The sequence below is a fragment of the Haliotis cracherodii genome, unplaced genomic scaffold (assembly GCF_022045235.1).
Source record: "Haliotis cracherodii isolate W230 unplaced genomic scaffold, xgHalCrac1.p SCAF_6, whole genome shotgun sequence".
NCBI lineage: Eukaryota > Metazoa > Mollusca > Gastropoda > Lepetellida > Haliotidae > Haliotis > Haliotis cracherodii.
The window spans coordinates 29,505,569-29,523,395 of record NW_027266319.1 but is presented as its reverse complement, the minus strand read 5'-3'; the positions used below and the strand labels follow the sequence as shown (position 1 = coordinate 29,523,395).

Here is a 17,827-nt window from a genome sequence, read left to right as displayed (position 1 = left end):
AGCTATTCAATCAAATATGCGAGAGATTATGTGGGAGTTACATGTAAAACTCATATAAAGAAAGTTGAAGATTCTGACGTCACTTCCTAAATGAAGCTACCGAAGCGATGATGTCATGTTTATTTGTCCTTATATGGAACGAGGGCAGAAGTCTCTGCATATAATCGAGGATGCGAAAAAAGGGGACACGCATTATTTGGGTATATACATAGAATATTGATCTTTAGCTCAATGCTGCCTCTGACTCTCAGGGCCTCGTTGTGGGCGGTGAGGTAGACTAGTGGTTAAAGTGTTCGCTCGTCACGCCGAAAAACCCGGGTTCGATTCCCGACATGGGTACAATGTGTGAAGCCCATTTCTGGTGTCTACCCGACAGCCCCCTGTTTGATGTAGAACAGTTTTTGTAAAACATCAGAGGGACAAACAACGGGTTGATAGAATGAACGTCTGGATTTCTTCAGTTCAGAAAATAAAGAGATTCTTTGAAAGGATATTCGATTTTTTTTCAAATTTGACCAAAATGGCCACAACATTCACATGAAGTTGTTCTGCGTATTTAGACATGAGGTCAAACACAACAATGTCATTTTGTCACACAGTCATCAGTCTTGTAATGCGAGGAAATGTTTACTGCTACAATCGTTTTTTTTCTACTTCGAGTTAAAGTTGTTGATGCGTTTTCATTCTGTGTCAGTATATCATATATTTAAGGAAATCTTAAAATATTTAAATTGCAGAGACATGTTAATCTATACCCCCAGATCCCAAATTCAGCTTTTACGATACTTGGGTGCCATTGTTTCCCCGTGCATGTAGAAAGAATGACTGTACATAGTATGTCTTCATCTTCATTTACCTGTTCTGACGATTTTTGTTAATCAAAATGATTGAAATAAAACACTTTATACATATTTGAAATAGACACTGTGTTTTCTTCCCGATAATCTTCAAATTCACCCCGTACACTGACGACAAAGACCGTGATTGCCAATATTGTGGATGCATTTAACTTAACATCTTTGTCTATATTTGTTCTTATCACTACAAGTTACTGACGCCTTCGCCAACTGAAAGAAGCACCCTTAAAATCTGACGCCCGCGCCCACACTTGTGACTTGATTGCGCTCAGCTAAACTACGATATGATCTGCCTGGTAAAAGAAAGTAAACACTTGAACATTGGAGTGAGTTAGTGAGTGAGTTGGGTTTAACGCCAACTCGCAGCGCCTTAGACGACTGAGCCACCCGTGACCCCCCCTCCCACCTCTCTTGAACATTGGATTTGACCAACACATTACAATCGTTATCAAAGCGTTACTAGGTTGTAAACAGTCACCGAAACACATACTTAGGTCCAAAACGCACCTAGATTTGATACCCGTATCAAATACATCACCATCGAATAACCATTTCTTGTTTGTTACATTTAACCACATGGGTGTATACTATCTTTTGACCCGCAGTATAGTATTGATAAATGGAAGTCATAGGCTGAACATGATTAGGGAGTCAATGTTACACATATTCAGCAATAGGAGGGATGTTGTGTTTTCATCAAGGGAAAAAAGAGGACGAAGGCAACAAACAAGGTGACGTGATAACTGAAGAATGCGGGGACAGGTCACGTCGTTGTATGCACCATTGCATCTATTCATGTGAGAGCTTTTTAAAAAAACTAGTGTTGCGTGAAATGGTACTCTAGTTTATTAAGACAACTACACCCAACCTCGGAAGATGACGAAGCACATATTCTGACATAAACAGGAATAGGCGGGACAATGACAGTCATGCAATCAACCAATTCCAAGTCACTGAGCCGCCCATTCGGTCCATTTAATCGCCTCTAACGACAGGCATAGGTTGCTGGGGATCTATATTCCTACCCGGAATCAACACGGACTAACCTGACTGGGTAGGTAGAGAGGATTATTATATCTTATAAGCTTAGATAATATTTTATTAGCTTAGAAGGTTACACATCTACAAAGTAAAATTGATCCTAATTTGCCACGTGACCTCCTTGGCCATGCAACAATGCAGTTTGGTGTGCAAAATGTCGGAATCGGGTACGAAAACGAAATATGAATTGAAACAGCAAAACGGTGTGAAAAAATTATATGCACATGTACAACGGGATAAGGGCGGAAAGGGGAAGACGAACTAAATTCATTTAAACAAGCCTAAATAGCTATTATCCCAGGAAGCATAATAGCAATACAAGAGTAACGGTAGCTGCCGTCCCTGTCCACAGCTAATACCCCGCTGTGTTTGTGCGCCGGGGTACTCGGCGAAGTCGTGAAATATATTCGAAACAAGCCTGACGGTATACACTGCGTCCCGCTAGATTAGGCATTTATTTTTGTTTCATATTGTCGTCTATGTTTTATCAAGTGCCTGTGTACAAAATATTGATTTATCTATCATGTACAACGTCAACAATGGACCCGTGAAGATCCGGGGTAGAATAGGTCTTCAGCAACCCATGCTTGTCGTAAAAGGCGACTATGCTTGTCGAAAGAGGCGACTAACGGGATCGGGTGGTCAGGCTCGCCGACTTGGTTGATGCATGTCATCTTATCCCAATTGCGTGTATAGATGCTCATGATGTCAATCATTGAGTTATCTGGTCGAGACTCGAGTATTTACACACCGCCGTCATATAGCTGGAAAATGTCTAAATGTTCGGCGTTAAACAACAAACAAACAAACAACAATGTCGTATTAATGAGTGTAGTTAATCCTGAGGCACCCTCAACGAGAGTGAATGAGTGAGTGAGTGAGTATGGTTTCACGATGTTTTTTAAATATTCCTGTAAAATCTCGGGACACCAGTAATGACCTTGTGGGGAATTGAACCTGGGCCTTAGGCGTGACGAGCGAACGTTATAACTACTATGCAACCCAACCGACCTTTCTACGATAGGGAGTATTGCGAGACAACCTGGAATGATACTGATAGTCCTTGGGGCTATCGAACAAATATCGAAATAAACGAAGTTATACAATGCCGATACTGGACCCTAGCGATAAGGTTTCTGGCGAGACCATCACGTTACTTCGTCTTAAGCCATGTATCGAGTTAAGCCAGTTCCAGTTAACAAGTGTCCCTACGTGCTACTGTTAACAGTAACTGGGTGTTGGTATATATGTTGTAGTCAACCTGAAATGGATGAGTGAGTGGGTTTAACGCCACATTCGCGTGAATATGGGATGAAATCCCAAAGTGAAGCAACTCCTAGACCATTTCTACTTCCGAGAAATCCACGAGCACTGGTAAGGTGCTGACAAACCTAGGGTCCATTCGTGACCAACTCGTGTTATTCCGGGACACGCCGAATAGCGACTCGTACCCCTCTCGTGGAAAGGGGCGAGTGGTGATGAATGACGTAGGGTCATGATGGTATTCGAACCAAACGAATGACCACAAGAAAAGACCATCTCTAAGATGTGTCTCAAATTTGTATGGAACGGCGCACACGCCGTCCACCACTAGTTTGTCTGTTTTAGAATCGAACATTATCGAGTGTGATTTCTCATAAACGTACTGTCGGAAATGCTAGAAAAAATGCCTTTTGGCTCCATTTAAAAAATACGAACCACAGAGCTACGTATATAGTATATATCAAAATATGTCAAATCTACCTAATCTGGCATATGCTAACCTGACACTGAGTAGCCTAAAAGCTACTTTTACAGTGTGGTACGTGTAACAAGATGATAAAGAAATATTCGTGTCTCGTAATGCATGTATGAAACGGTCCGTAGCTAGAGGTTATTACCTAACACTTGTCCCGAGATGATGATCTCACACCGGCCCGTGCATTCTCACGTTGCAAATGTCACTTGCCTTGTACTTTACTGGCTTCTTATTCGGGCTAATTTTCTCCTTGAGTGGATCTTTCGCTTCAGATGGTCTGAAGTCGACATTGCACGATGTCAGATACTCCATCTTCCCGAGGCAAGGGAGTTAACTGACTTTAAAAGTCCAGTTTCCACCCTTGCCGAACTAGGCTGGAATTCCTGGGCTCGATCGTAGCGCCACCGGTGGCTATTACGAGTTATGTCCTTTCTATGCCTCTCCTATTGACCAATCAGATTCAACCTCTCGTATCACTTGCATTTGTTTCAAACAAAACGGTGGCGCCCAGTCAAAACGATCTGATCGATAATCAAGATCTATATTGTGATAAAACGAGTCTTACATCGCAAACTGCATGAAATCAGGTGAGCACCTTGATTAAAAACATGAAAAGATTTAGAAAATATCTGTTGACAACGGGTTAGCAGGGCAAATGCTTTGCAAATCCTGCAGTCGACCTGAATCTTCATGACACTCTACGAACCGGATTTCGATTTCGGTGCGCGATTTTGATTGGACTATGCATAGACTCGTTAGTCCAGCCAAAATGTAACTCCATAATACCAGCCTAGTTCGGCAAGGGTGGAAACTGGACTTTTATAGTCAGTTAACTCACTTGCCTCGGGAAGATGCAGATACTCCTGCATGGTCACCTTCAGACTTCTATTGCTTAGTCCTTCCCCCGGACGTTATATGATAATTGGCGTTATGAACACATCACCATTCATTTCTTAATTCATTCATAATCACCAGTTTTTCCTTTTCGCCTCAATAAGCCCCAGGTCAGGGGTTGCGGCGTGCAAATCAATGACACGATTACATGGGTGTTTTTCGTCCATCTGACACATGTAGGCACATGTAATCGGTGGAATGATTCTTAGACACCCATGTGTCATCAAGGTAAATGATCTAGAGTCTGGGATGGTGAGGGGATAAAGTGGCCTTGTAGACAGGATGGAATATTTCCCCCTGGAAACTGTGCAGTGTATCATGGCGCACTGTTGACAAAACAAATGAAGCGTCTAGAATTTTCTCCAACGGACTGTTTTTTTAACTAGATGTTTTATGAAGATCACATTATTTTTAGTATAACGGAATGGCATGCGCAAAATTCTATAGTACTTTTCAGAATTCCTTCATTGAATAAATCGGAATTTGCTGTTTTCGTTCCAATTTTCTCATCCTGTAAAAATTGGCGATAGGATTCCCTGTGACTGAAATACTTCACACCACAGGTGGGTAGATCGATATTTCAATACCAGCAATCTATGAAACATCCCATATATTCTTTCAGCGAAATATTTTTCTAGTATTTCGGACTATTATTTTATTTAGTGTACGATTAAGGACATGTTTACGACTTCACGTATTTTTTCCGTTTGAAACCAAAAAGTTCAACCGGAATTGTTTTACTTAAATCACGACTTTGTTTATTTGCATCTGCAGCCGGTGCGTGAACATATATTCATGGGAGAGAAGGTCCCCCTTGTGGGGCGTGATTTAATACAGTGTGAGTCGGATTCATCGACAATGCAGCTTATATCAGAGATGGATGGACGTTTGTGTGTGAGTGAGTGACTTGGTAGTTTAACGCTACTTTGAGCTCACGATTCAAGCTAACCACCTAGACACGTTCTTCATCCACACGAGGTAGGTATGTTAAGTTCGAGCATTGACGAGGAATAATTTATTCACATCTGAACCACCATTGTTACCGAGGTTCGTATAGAACACATTCAGACAGTCGTCACATAATGGACTACTCGGATTGTGAATGGACGTTTTCATGACTTCACGCTCTACAAAATTTATTCGGGGCTCGTTTCACGAAGCAATGGTAGCCCTACGAATGTCGTGGATGTAACTTACTTTTATTGTCGACATTAATTTGAAATCAAAGCGTTTCTATAACCATGGTCTTGAACTCAGAACCACGGATCACTGATAATGTGACATTTCCAAAAGCACTTTTACATACTTTTAGCTGTTGTCCCTTTGAAATGATGAGGTCTCCTGCATTGTGTTAAATCATATTTAGATCTGTAAGTTAGGCGAAAACTATGGAAGCCTGTCATAGTGTTAACGTCATATTTAGATCTGTAAGTTAGGCGAAAACTATGGAAGCCTGTCATAGTGTTAACGTCATATTTAGATCTGTAAGTTAGGCGAAAACTATGGAAGCCTGTCATAGTGTTAACGTCATATTTAGATCTGTAAGTTAGACGAAAACTATGGAATCCTGTCATAGTGTTAACGTCATATTTAGATCTGTAAGTTAGGCGAAAACTATGGAAGCCTGTCATAGTGTTAACGTCATATTTAGATCTGTAAGTTAGGCGAAAACTATGGAAGCCTGTCATAGTGTTAACGTCACATTTAGATCTGTAAGTTAGGCGTAAATTATGGAAGCCTGTCATAGCGTTAACGTCATATTTAGATCTGTAAGTTAGGCGAAAATTATGGAAGCCTGTCATAGTGTTAACGTCATATTTAGATCTGTAAGTTAGGCGAAAACTATGGAAGCCTGTCATAGTTCGTTTTGAGTCCAAATCGAACAGTAAGACGCTAAATATTGCTATGGCGACCAATGGGTCTAAGACGTTTATCATAATTGAATTGTATAATACGCCCTAGATAATCGAGGATGTTTTGGAGCAGAGGTCGGTGTATACTGGCTACCAGACTTTTCGGTTAAACGTGGCTTATGATGTGTTGATGTATGGCGCGATGGGGTAGCCTAGTGGTTAATGCGTTTGCTCGTAACGCCGAAGACCCAGGTCAGATTCCTCACATGGTAACAATGTGTGATGCCAATTTCTGGCGTCCCAATATCGTGGTAGTGCTGGATTATTAATAAAAACGGCCTAAAATCAAATGTACTCACTCTAAGATGCATGGAGGTATCAGCTTATACAGAATATTGACGTTGCAGTCATTGCCTTACACTTGTTCTACAGACAGTTCTTTTTATTACCAGGGTACGTTATAATGAGCGCCGATATAAATGACCCAACACGTCAAAGACAAATCAGGTTTTAATAGCATGCACTGTTCCGCTGCTAAGTCTATGACAAACGTCCACCCGTAAAACATGTATTAAGAACACCGCCCCTTGGAACAGGATCGTACCAACTACCGCTCCAAGAGATATCGCCGAGCTTAAACCTGGGTTTTTGTTCCAGTCCAGAAACTTATAGATATAGTGGTCATTCTGGTCATTTGTGCCCCCAGCCAAGACGTACACTGCGTTGAAAATAGCGTACACGATGCCGTAGATGACCACGTGGTAGAAATGCAGCAGCCGCACCGGCACAGCTGTCACCAGGAGGTTGAGCACGACGTAGATGAGGTTGGCGCCGTGGGTGAAGAAGGTTATGTAATTGTAACCTTGGAAACCTACTTCATCTGGAAACAAACACAGTTCTTATTACTTGAACCCTACTTACAGAACAGCGGATTATATACGTTTCTTTTGTTTATTGATTGTTGTTAAGGGGAAACACGGGTGGCCCAGTCGTCTCGGGCACGCCAGAAACCTATGAATGTGGATTCGAATCCCGGTTCGCCCCGATTATAATTCTAGGTTTCTCAGTGCCCGTGCTCGTAGGTTTCAACGAAGTGGTAAAAGTCTGAGACCTGCATCACTTCGGGCTTTCCTCCCACATTAAGCTGACACGCCGTGATATAAATGGAATACTGTTAAAAGCGGCGTTAAACCGAACTCACTCACTCACTGATTGTTGTTTAACGCCGCACTCAGTGATAATCCACCTTTAAGACGACGGTATGTAAATAATTGCGCTTGGACCGGACAAACCAGTGATTGACATCATAGGCTTCGACCAAGGTCATCAGGATACGATGACACGCCATCACCAAGCCACAGAGCCTGAACGTCCGATCCATCAAGTTGCCTCTTACGACCAGCATGGGTTGGGGAGGACCTGCTCTGGCCCGATGATGAATAGTTTTGGGATATTTTGTTGTTGTGAAGATTGAGCACATGACTTCATAAAGATGCCCCCTAAATGTATAATGATCACTTACCTTTTTCATATGTATGGTTACAATGGTTGAAGCCAGTGATACAAGCAGAATGATGCTACATACGGAGTAAAACCTGGCAATGGTCTTCTCGACAAGTAGCTCTCCTGTGAGATGAGGGTGATAATAGTTCAACCATTTTCTCATTCTCGTCGTAAGAGTTAGACAAAATATAGATCGGATGGTCACATTCAGTGATTGCGTGTCACCGTGACGGGAAGCCGTGGATTGGTGCTCCTATTGTCAGTCACTGTTTTTTTCCTGACATTATTTAAAGTTCGCCGTGATATTGCTGGAACGTGTTGGCATGTGATCCTGTGTTCAGCGCAAAGGTCACAAACCAGGCGAAGTTAATCGACCTTGGTTGCGGAGAGGAGTTGGATGGGTGACGTATTCGATTCCTGAGAGTTTCTCGCGCTTCGGTCCTTTGTTCACCCAGCAGTGAATGGGTACCCGGCAGGATGAGATGGTAACATGACTAACCTACTATAGCATCAGATGTCCATCAATTTCGCCCCGGCGTCCTATGTCACATCGTATCGGATTGAAGATTCTGACCATGCATGTTATCATTCTACTCAGCAGCTGCTCTGATCAAACTATCTGATCCAACGCTTCTAAACTCTACCTACTTTGTGTCCATGTACCATACTCCAAGGTTATCGGGAAATATGTTGATTTGCCAAATGCATTTGTATCCTCTTTTAGACATCTCGACTGGCTGCCACAATCTTTGATTTTATCGAAATTCTTTTTTAAAAAGTCCGAAAAGTCTTGTTTTGTTTTGAAGAAAACATTATTTTGGCTGACAGTGTTAATTAAAAAACTATCTGATTTTGCAGTCTGTTGTAGCTGAAAAAACTATCTGGTCACAATACAAAATGTTAGTGATATACATAATTCCGAAATAGGCTTTGCAATAATTTGAGCTAAATTTCAGTTGAAAAGTGTTAGGCAGACAGCCTTTATTTCTATACCGGAAGTGACATAATCCAAAAAATGGAAGTACAACTAACTAAGTTACAAAGTAAGCTAGAGACATAATACTTTCTCCTTTGAAGTTCTAACACTGCCATCACCTGTTTACCGTAACCACAAGTGACATGATCCAAACCGGAAGAACTAAACATTTTGTAACGAACTACGCAAGAACCATGAGAAGTCCGTTTTAAAGTTTTAATTAAGTGAAGATTTGTTTTCCGAAACCGGAAATGATACTTTTTATCAGAAATTCAGATAGAACCAGGCGACTTTCAGATTTATGTTTTTAATGCAGAAGGACAGTATTTTCTGAAACCGGAAATTCAAACACTAATGGCTTTGTGGCAATACGATCTACAATCATGGGACTTTCAGGTTTATAATAAGTTTTTTTTCAAAACCGACAAACAATTTACTCTGCGGTTTATGATTCCAATTAAGTATACATGTTTTCAGAATGTATTTGTTTCTAGTTCTAAGTGTTCTGACAGAAGGTATACGTTGACTCTCCTTTAAGAACAGGCCTTATAACAGACCGTTGTTATCAGTTGCAGATAAAACTAAAAATGCATCCTTCTGCATAATTATAACCCAGATTGTCAGAAAGGCTATATTCCTGGCGGCAAACCCGGGTACTCTGCCAATGTCATTCAACAGACTGAGAGGCGCCGAGAACAATAGGGAGTCGAACAACTTGGTGTTTGAGATACAAGCGTGAAAAGCGATTATGATTATGATTATGATTATGATTATTGCTGACACTATATTGCACCTGGCATACTCACAGTCGTGTATCAACACCCAATACAGCAGGCTGACAAGAAACGCCATGGAGTTGGAGATGTTGGCAAGTACCCACAATGCTTTGCAATACCACGGCATGGGTGCTTCCGCTCCTGATGTGTAAAAATGTAAAGTCACTTAATGTGTCAAACATATTTACTATAGAATGTAAACATGAAAAAGTAACCTGGGTTATCTACCTGAAACTAGTCTCAGTTTAAATTAAATTGATGCGATAAATCATTCAGTGGATGTGAGAGAACACTTTGGAGATGTGGCACTGTAACACTGAAGGGAGACTTGTTGATATAGTACCAGTACCAGTTGAGGCACAGATACCCAGTCGTCTGGGCCCCGCAATTCGCTGTGCAGAGTTGCGTTCCTTAGGCGTACCAGGAGCCTAGGATCGTTGGTTCGAATACCCGCGCGCCGGTTCGCCATCCGTGGTTTGTCAGCAACATATCCGTGCTCTTGGCTTCGGGGGACGATGGCACTTAATCATGTTGGTCACACAGTGTAACCACCTGGTGATCCATGTAGTAGACTCCTTATGTCACTTCAACCGTTGTAGTAGTGTCAGTTGTTGTCGCAGTTACAACAATGTAAAACAGTAGTAGGAGTAGTTGTAGAAATCGTAGTAGTAGTTGGATCATGGTCACGGTTGCAGTAGTAGAAGTGATTGTGGTACTAGTATTAATAATAATTGAAGTCGCTATAGTTGTAGTCGTCACAGTTGGAGTCGTGACATGAGTAGCGATAGTTGTAGTCGCGATAATCGCAGTCGTGGTAGTTGTGGTGATAGAAGCAGTCGTGATAAATGTAATCGTGATAGTTATAGGTGTGACAGTTGTAGTCGTGACAGTTGTAGCCGAGATAGTTGTAGTCGTGACGGATGTAGTCGTGACAGTTGTAGCCGTGACGGATGTAGTTTTGACAGTTGTAGTCTCGACAGTTGTAGCCACAATAATTGTAGTCGTGACAGTTGTAGTCGTGATAGTTGTAGCCGTGACAGTTGTAGTTTTGACATTTGTAGTCTCGACAGTTGTAGCCACAATAGTTGTAGTCTTGACAGTGGTAGCCGTGATAGCTGTAGTCGTGATAGCTGTAGCCACAATAGTTGAAACCGTGACAGTTTTAGTCGTGACAGTTGTAGCCACAATAGTTGTAGTCGTGACAGTTGTAGCTGAGATAGTTGTAGTCGTGATAGTTGTAGCCGAGATAGTTGAAGTCGTGATAGTTGTAGTCCTGACAGTAGTAGCCGTGATAGTTGTAGTCGTGACAGTTGTGGGCACAATTGTTGTAGTCGTGACAGTTGTAGCCGTGACAGTTGTAGTCATGACGGTTGTAGCCTCGATAGTTGTAGAATGTGCAGCTGTAGCCGTGATAGTCTTTGTCGCAGTGGAATAGGTTGTAGTCGTGATAGTCGCAGTCGTGAAGTTATAGTCATGGTAGTCGTTGTCGGAGTGGAGTAAATAGTAGTCGCTAATGCCTCACCTCGGAGATCCTGCTTCCTGCAGATGTAGAAGTAGACAGAGATGGCGAAGTCGGCGACGCCAGCGAGTGCGAGGACGATGTAGCTACATATTGTCAGGTACACAAGTATCTTTACCCTATTTGCTTCGTTGTCGACTGTAAACCGAGTTAAATACCCACTGAGGCCGAGGATACCGATATGGTACCCCGCCCACACCGCCCGCCATACCAGGTACAACGCGGAGGGGCCGGCCTTCCACTGAAATGGAAGAAGGTTAGACATCTAAGTATGTGAAATATGGTTAAATAGTCCAAGTCCACTGAGATACCATGCCACAATTTATCAGGGATACCTCATTAAAAAACTGTTTACTGACTTCGAGTCGAAAAGTCTTTGTTTCATCCCCTTAATGCTGAGCGCCAGGCAGGGTAGCAACGTCTTATAACGTCATTTGGTATGACGCGGTTAGGGGATTCATGTTTCTATTCACCAATTAACCAAAAATATCGACCCGAAGTTTTTGTGTTTCTTTTTTTATTATAAATAAGACCACATAAAATTTTGAGCTGAACATTTTGCAAAGATTAAGTTTCACACAGCATAAAGTTCATATTCCAATATGGTTTGGGGGTGAGGGTGTACGCATGCCCCCTCCCTGAAACCCTCTAGATTTAGACCTGGAGATCTGCCGCCAACCAGCCTCCTACAGGATTACTTGAGTAACCTGAGTAATGACCCACGAGTACTCGAGTATTTTTTCCAACCTGTTTCAACCCTAATTCGAAATTACTTCGTTATGTCCGAAAAAGGTTGTAAATTACCTACTTCTGATCTGGCGAAGGTGCCTGGACACGGGTGTTGTAGAAAGAAGTGGCTGGCTTGAAACTCCTCCTTGATTCTTTGACTAAAGGCTGACGTCATCGTCAGTGGTCCCTGGCCCAGGCGGATCCTAAATGATAGGAGTGAGTGAGTGAGTGATTAGTGTCTTACGCCGCATCAGCAGTCTTGCGGTTCTCCGCTGCGACTTAATGATGAGGACTACGACCAATAACCTTTCAATGGCTATCTCGTAGTAATAATAATTATAATAATAATAATAATAATGATAATAATAATAATACTGATAAACCTGATCTTGTCCTTTTTGATAAATCCAATGAAATCATTTATATCATTGATATCATTCTGTCCCCTTTGACACTAATGCGATTGACAAGATCGAGGAAAAACATGGCAAATATGCAGACCTCGCTTTCGAAATGTCACGCTTGCATCCCAAGTACCAAGTTGTCCAACTCGTCATTGTTCTCGGTGCTTTAGGTTTGGTACCTCCCAATCTGTTGACTGACATTGGGAGCGCTCCCGGGTTTGCTACCAGGAATACAGCCCTTCTGACAATCTGGGTAATGCAGAAGGCTGCAGTGTTGGGGAGTCTTCACATTCTCCGAAAAGTTATGGGTGGGTTTGACTAGGCAGCACTTCCTGGGAGAAGTCCCAGTCGCTGTCTGGGCTGCGTGTAGAGAGGCAGGACCCCTTAGCTGATGATGAGCCTAACCAGCCTGACCTGTGTCAGGGTCACCCAAATCCTCCTTGCTGCATTCATTTATTTTAATCTGTACATGATATTAATAATGGTGTTATGATGCACGCCCCTCCGTGGTGGGCCTATATAGGGGGAATTAATCCCCTGAACCAACCGTACATTACGCAGTTAGGGCTACCCACGGAGCTGGTTAACGCTGGGTTACAGAACGCAACAAAGAAAATAATCTTTCAACTTCGCAGCCCAGTCAAACCAACGAAACCGGAGTTGGGATTTGCCCCAGGTCGAGGTACAGAACCCACCCAAGAATATCTTGGACGCACCAGCTGAAGTCCACACTTATTGAGTGTGCGAAAGCGACGGGATGGCCAGAAATACCACGAATAAATGACAAATTAGTGGCGCAGCATTGGGACAAAACCATGCCAATGTATGCATACCTGACAGAACACAATATTCGTGACCAGCTCCGGCGACTAAAGCTGTACATGCGACGTGAACCTGGTGAGCTAACTGCCATTAATCGTCAGGCGCCTTTGAATCAACCCTCAGTTCCATCAGTTACAGACCCGTAATCGCAAATGAACGTTTGCATTATTCTCCCTAAATTACTTGATGAAGTTGTCACTAATGACCCACACATGGGCTCACCTGAAATTCCTGATTGTGGCCTCGATTTCGGTCCCTCGTCTGTCAATGATCGTTCTGATGATCCCTTGTATATTTTGCCATTCTATAATCAAATCTGTGATTTACCGATTGAGAAACAGAGGCCAATTAAACAATTTCACCAATCGTTTCCACTCTTAATGCGGACTGTTCTTTGCATGATATTAACTGTTGCGTGTATGCTGCTGCTCGAACACTGGGGAACTCCGATCCATACTGTTTCCAAAGACAATGAACCACGAAAAGGTCATAAAAAAAATACAAAAAAACGAAAAAACGGGTTCCAAGTGAAACAAAATTAAACAAGGAAAGATACATGTATATCCTGGATAGAATTTTGCTTGAAATTACGTTCCTCGGCGCAATCAATGTAAAACCAAAATACAAGGCAACAAAAAGAAGCGTATGAATCAGGATCTTGATTTTCTGACGGAAAAGTTAAAGGTTTGGACAGAAAGAAGAAGAAAGTGGGACAAGAAAATGTCATCAAACAAAACAAACTGTTCGAATAAAATGATAAACAGGCAATTAAATGCAACCAATGACAGTGATGAGAACAGAACAACCATGGATTCCAGTGAAAGGTTTGGAAACATTTGTGGTCTCTACCCGGCAAATACAACCCCGAGGAACCAGGGGTAGAGGATTACAATAATAATGTACATCACAAATTTTATTGTGTTTCATTACACCTGATTGTCTGAAAAATGCACAGTCACGTAATTAAAAAGTCCAAATCTAATACGGCGCCAGGGCCTGATGGTATTCGAAACTGGTTTTGGAAACTGTTCCCATGTGTCCAAACACCATTACTTCACTGTTTAAAATCTGTTGCGGATACAGGGGATGTTCCGCCTTGGTTGTGCAAATGTCGAGCAATACTTTTTTCCAAAAAAGCTCTTATTTATTATATTATACCCTTGTTTTAGCCACTTAATGCGGAGCGCCAGGCGGGGTAACTACATATACCATCTTTTAACGTCTTTTGACGCGAACGGGGAACCCCAGACCTTCCGCTTTCCGGGCAGACGCTCGACCACGGAGGCAGTCCCATTGACATCAAAAGATACCAGCCAACCATCAACCGTGACTTGGGATCATATCTGCTGAGTGATTGATTTAAATGGTTTATTTCACTATCTCTCAATCTTATTATCACCCTATTATTAATTATTCCGGCTGCCATCCGTTTGTCCATTGCTCATTACCAGTCGGTGCTAATTAACCCATGCCTTCCAATTGTCTATTGCTTATAACCAACCAGTGCTGATCTTTGTCTTTGTCCATTGCTACTTACCAATTAGCGCTATTAACTTCCCTGACCGCCTCCGTGGTCTAGTGGTAGAGCGTCCGCCCGGAGAGCGGAAGGTCCGGGGTTCGATCCCCGGCCGCGTCATACCAAAAGACGTTAAAAGATGGTACTTGTTGTTACCCTGTCTGGCGCTCGGCATTAAGGGGCTAAAACAAGGACTGGTCGGCTCGGAGTCAGTCTACTGTGTCTGAGTGGGGTACTCATGTTAAACTGCGGCATGTGAGCTAGCACTATAAATCGGCATCAGTCCTGACTAGTACAAGCAGCCACACAAACACACACACGTACATGCACGTCGCTATATAAGTGCAATAATCTTGGACGCGACGTTAAACCCCATTTCACCTCACCTCACCTATTAACTTCCCTTGTAAAGTGTTGTTATCTTATCACTTACGTGTGGATATGTATGCTCTCTGCTTCCTAGCATTCATTCACCCGATGAAGGAGTAAACCCGTAGTTATTTTGTGTGTCACCAATTACGTCGAACATTACTGTAGACATTGTTAATCTTTTCTGTCAGAATGTAGTAAAATCGACCCTTTCCATAACTCCTTGGATATCGCGTATGACCAGATTTTAGATATTTGTCATCTTGTTTGTCTCCATTCTACTGAGTGTGTACCTTTGACTTACTTAACTGTGACTGTAGGCTTTCGTATTCCACCACGCCTCCTGACTCCGCACTCAACTGTGGGAAATCACCAGTGTTGGTCGCCTACATGTTAAGTTACATGACCCACTTACCTGACTTGTAATTTAGTATTTACATAGACCCTCTCTATTATGGGTCTCACAATGGATATTCCGGGGTGGATGGAGTGGGCATTTAATGCATTATTTTCAGCCAACAATTGATTCTTTAGCAGTTTGTTTTGAACAAATCATTTTCTGCTGAAGAGACACTTACAAAGCCAGCCCTTGGAACACGCACGCACACACACACACGCGCACGTACGCACGCACGCACTCACGCACTCACGCACGCACTCACACATAACAACATAATCACTGAGGACAAAATATACGTCGACTGTTTAATGACAGGCTGTGTATTATAAACACACAAACAACAACTGGAAGATCCACTGGAAGTTTTTCTTTCACAATTCCCACGACCCCAATAGACATACCACATCACAGATATATACTATTATTGTCGTACTGACGCATTACAGAGCCACTGGTCATGTAGGTAATTATAGGTAAACCTGACAGCACTGGGAGGTACTAGACACTATAGAAATACAGTACGCGGTTTTACCTGAAAGGGTCAGTGTTTTTGTTATACAGGCGGCAGAACCGAACTTTATTTACGCTCAGGTCGGGATCATCGGTATATGAGGTACAAATTTGGAAACAGTAAACACATAAGATGGCGGGGTGGTTTACATGGGAGATTTTACAGTTTTCATTGTGACATTACAGAATGAACAGAGTTTCTAAATAACATTTACATTTTTACAATTAAAAAGTTCTTTAAATTTAAACATATTTGTGTTTTTAGCATATGAAATTGGAATATAAATTTCGCGTTGGGGTTTACAAAAAGGTCAAACAAAAATATAATTGAATTCATCACCAACACGTTCGTTCTATGTCAGGGATTTTGTGCCACCCACCTAGTTCAATAGGTAAATGGTGACATGATGTTCTAAACAGAGAGAGTTTAATAGCCAACGAGAGAGGGATAACTAATAAATACTTTTCAAGGACGAGTTCAGTTTTAAATATGCGATATGTGATACCTTTAGAAGAATGTGTAATCTCTGCATTCCATGTTTGAGTTGCTATATCAGATAATCTTAACGAAAGGATTTACGGATATTAGGAAGAACTGCTTGTTGACTTAACCAATAGAAACTGAAACCCGTCTCATTGAAAATACTTTAAAAACATTTTATCAATTATTACAGCTATTGTTTGTACATATTTCATTATGTAACATTTGATATAGAATTCTTGATAACTTTTGTTCTTTGCCAGATGAGACCTAAGCCCAAAACATAACCTTTCAAAATTTGATAGAATTAATTAAAGGTACTCTTCCAAGTTCTCCATACAACATGTAAAAAGGTGTACTTTAGAATAATAGGAAACAATATACATGTATCATAGATTTTGAAATAATCTTACCGTGGATTCCTACACAGGGACTTGGGTGGATTCACAAAATGAGTCCCGCTTTGGACGTTCTGCCCAAATGCCTTTGTCACACCTTGAATGGTTCTTCTCATCGAGGTCACTGGATCGGGTACAGCTGTCCGTCACACGTCACAATATCGTCAAGAGTGTGTGTGAGTGTGTATTGTGATCATTAAATTTCTCAGGTTCCCCAAAAGGAGGGATCAGCTGGACCGAGGGAGTACATGTACTGCTAAATATACAAAGTGTGTAGTTAACTAGTAATGATATGTATGGGTGATCTGAAAGTAACTCTGTCTTGAAATGTTTGAAAAAACGACTTGATGATTTCAATGTTGTGAGGGTTCTGATTGAAAACAAAATATATAGTTGCGGCCGATGCGTATAGTTCTCCTGGGGGGATCGACGAGTATACTAGTATATAATAGGGCTGGGGTATTTCCAGAGAAAACTGTCCCGGGGTTTAAGAAAAACATAAATTGTATGTCTTGAATTAGTTACAGGAAAGCACAATCATAATACCTATGTGTGTCGTATCCCGCATTGTAAAAAATCGTTCTGTGTGTGTATGTTGATAGAGATATTGCTCAAATTGAAGATGAAGAATAATTAGGGTCGCCTTATGTTTAAAATAGTTCCATACACAATTTCGAAGTTCGATTAATTTAGATCAGTTTGGGGGTAAGCGATCCAAGCCTCAAGAGTTTCAATTTTTAGGGCACAATACCTTGTTCAGAGAAATATGAGATCATAAGTCAATTTGAAAAGGCGTACGAATTAGAAGTTCAAACGAAATTATTTGAATTCATTTCTGGAAAGCGAATACTCATTCATTAAAAAGTAAATGATCAGGAAAATGAATAATATTAAAAAGGAAGAACAACGACTGCATCATCTGATGGAGACATCCACAAGTCGCTGCCTGAGTACTATGATGTTCTGTTGACCAACATACATAGAACATTCATAGAACATACATAGAACATACATAGAGCACACATAGAACACACATAGGAC

The 17,827-nt window shown here is 41.6% G+C and overlaps 1 pseudogene; it reads right to left on the bottom strand.

The window, feature by feature from the left end:
• Positions 1 to 16,053: 16,053 nt before the first annotated feature.
• Positions 16,054 to 16,733, bottom strand: LOC139445626 (uncharacterized; annotated as a pseudogene).
• Between the last annotated feature and the right edge of the window lie 1,094 nt (positions 16,734 to 17,827).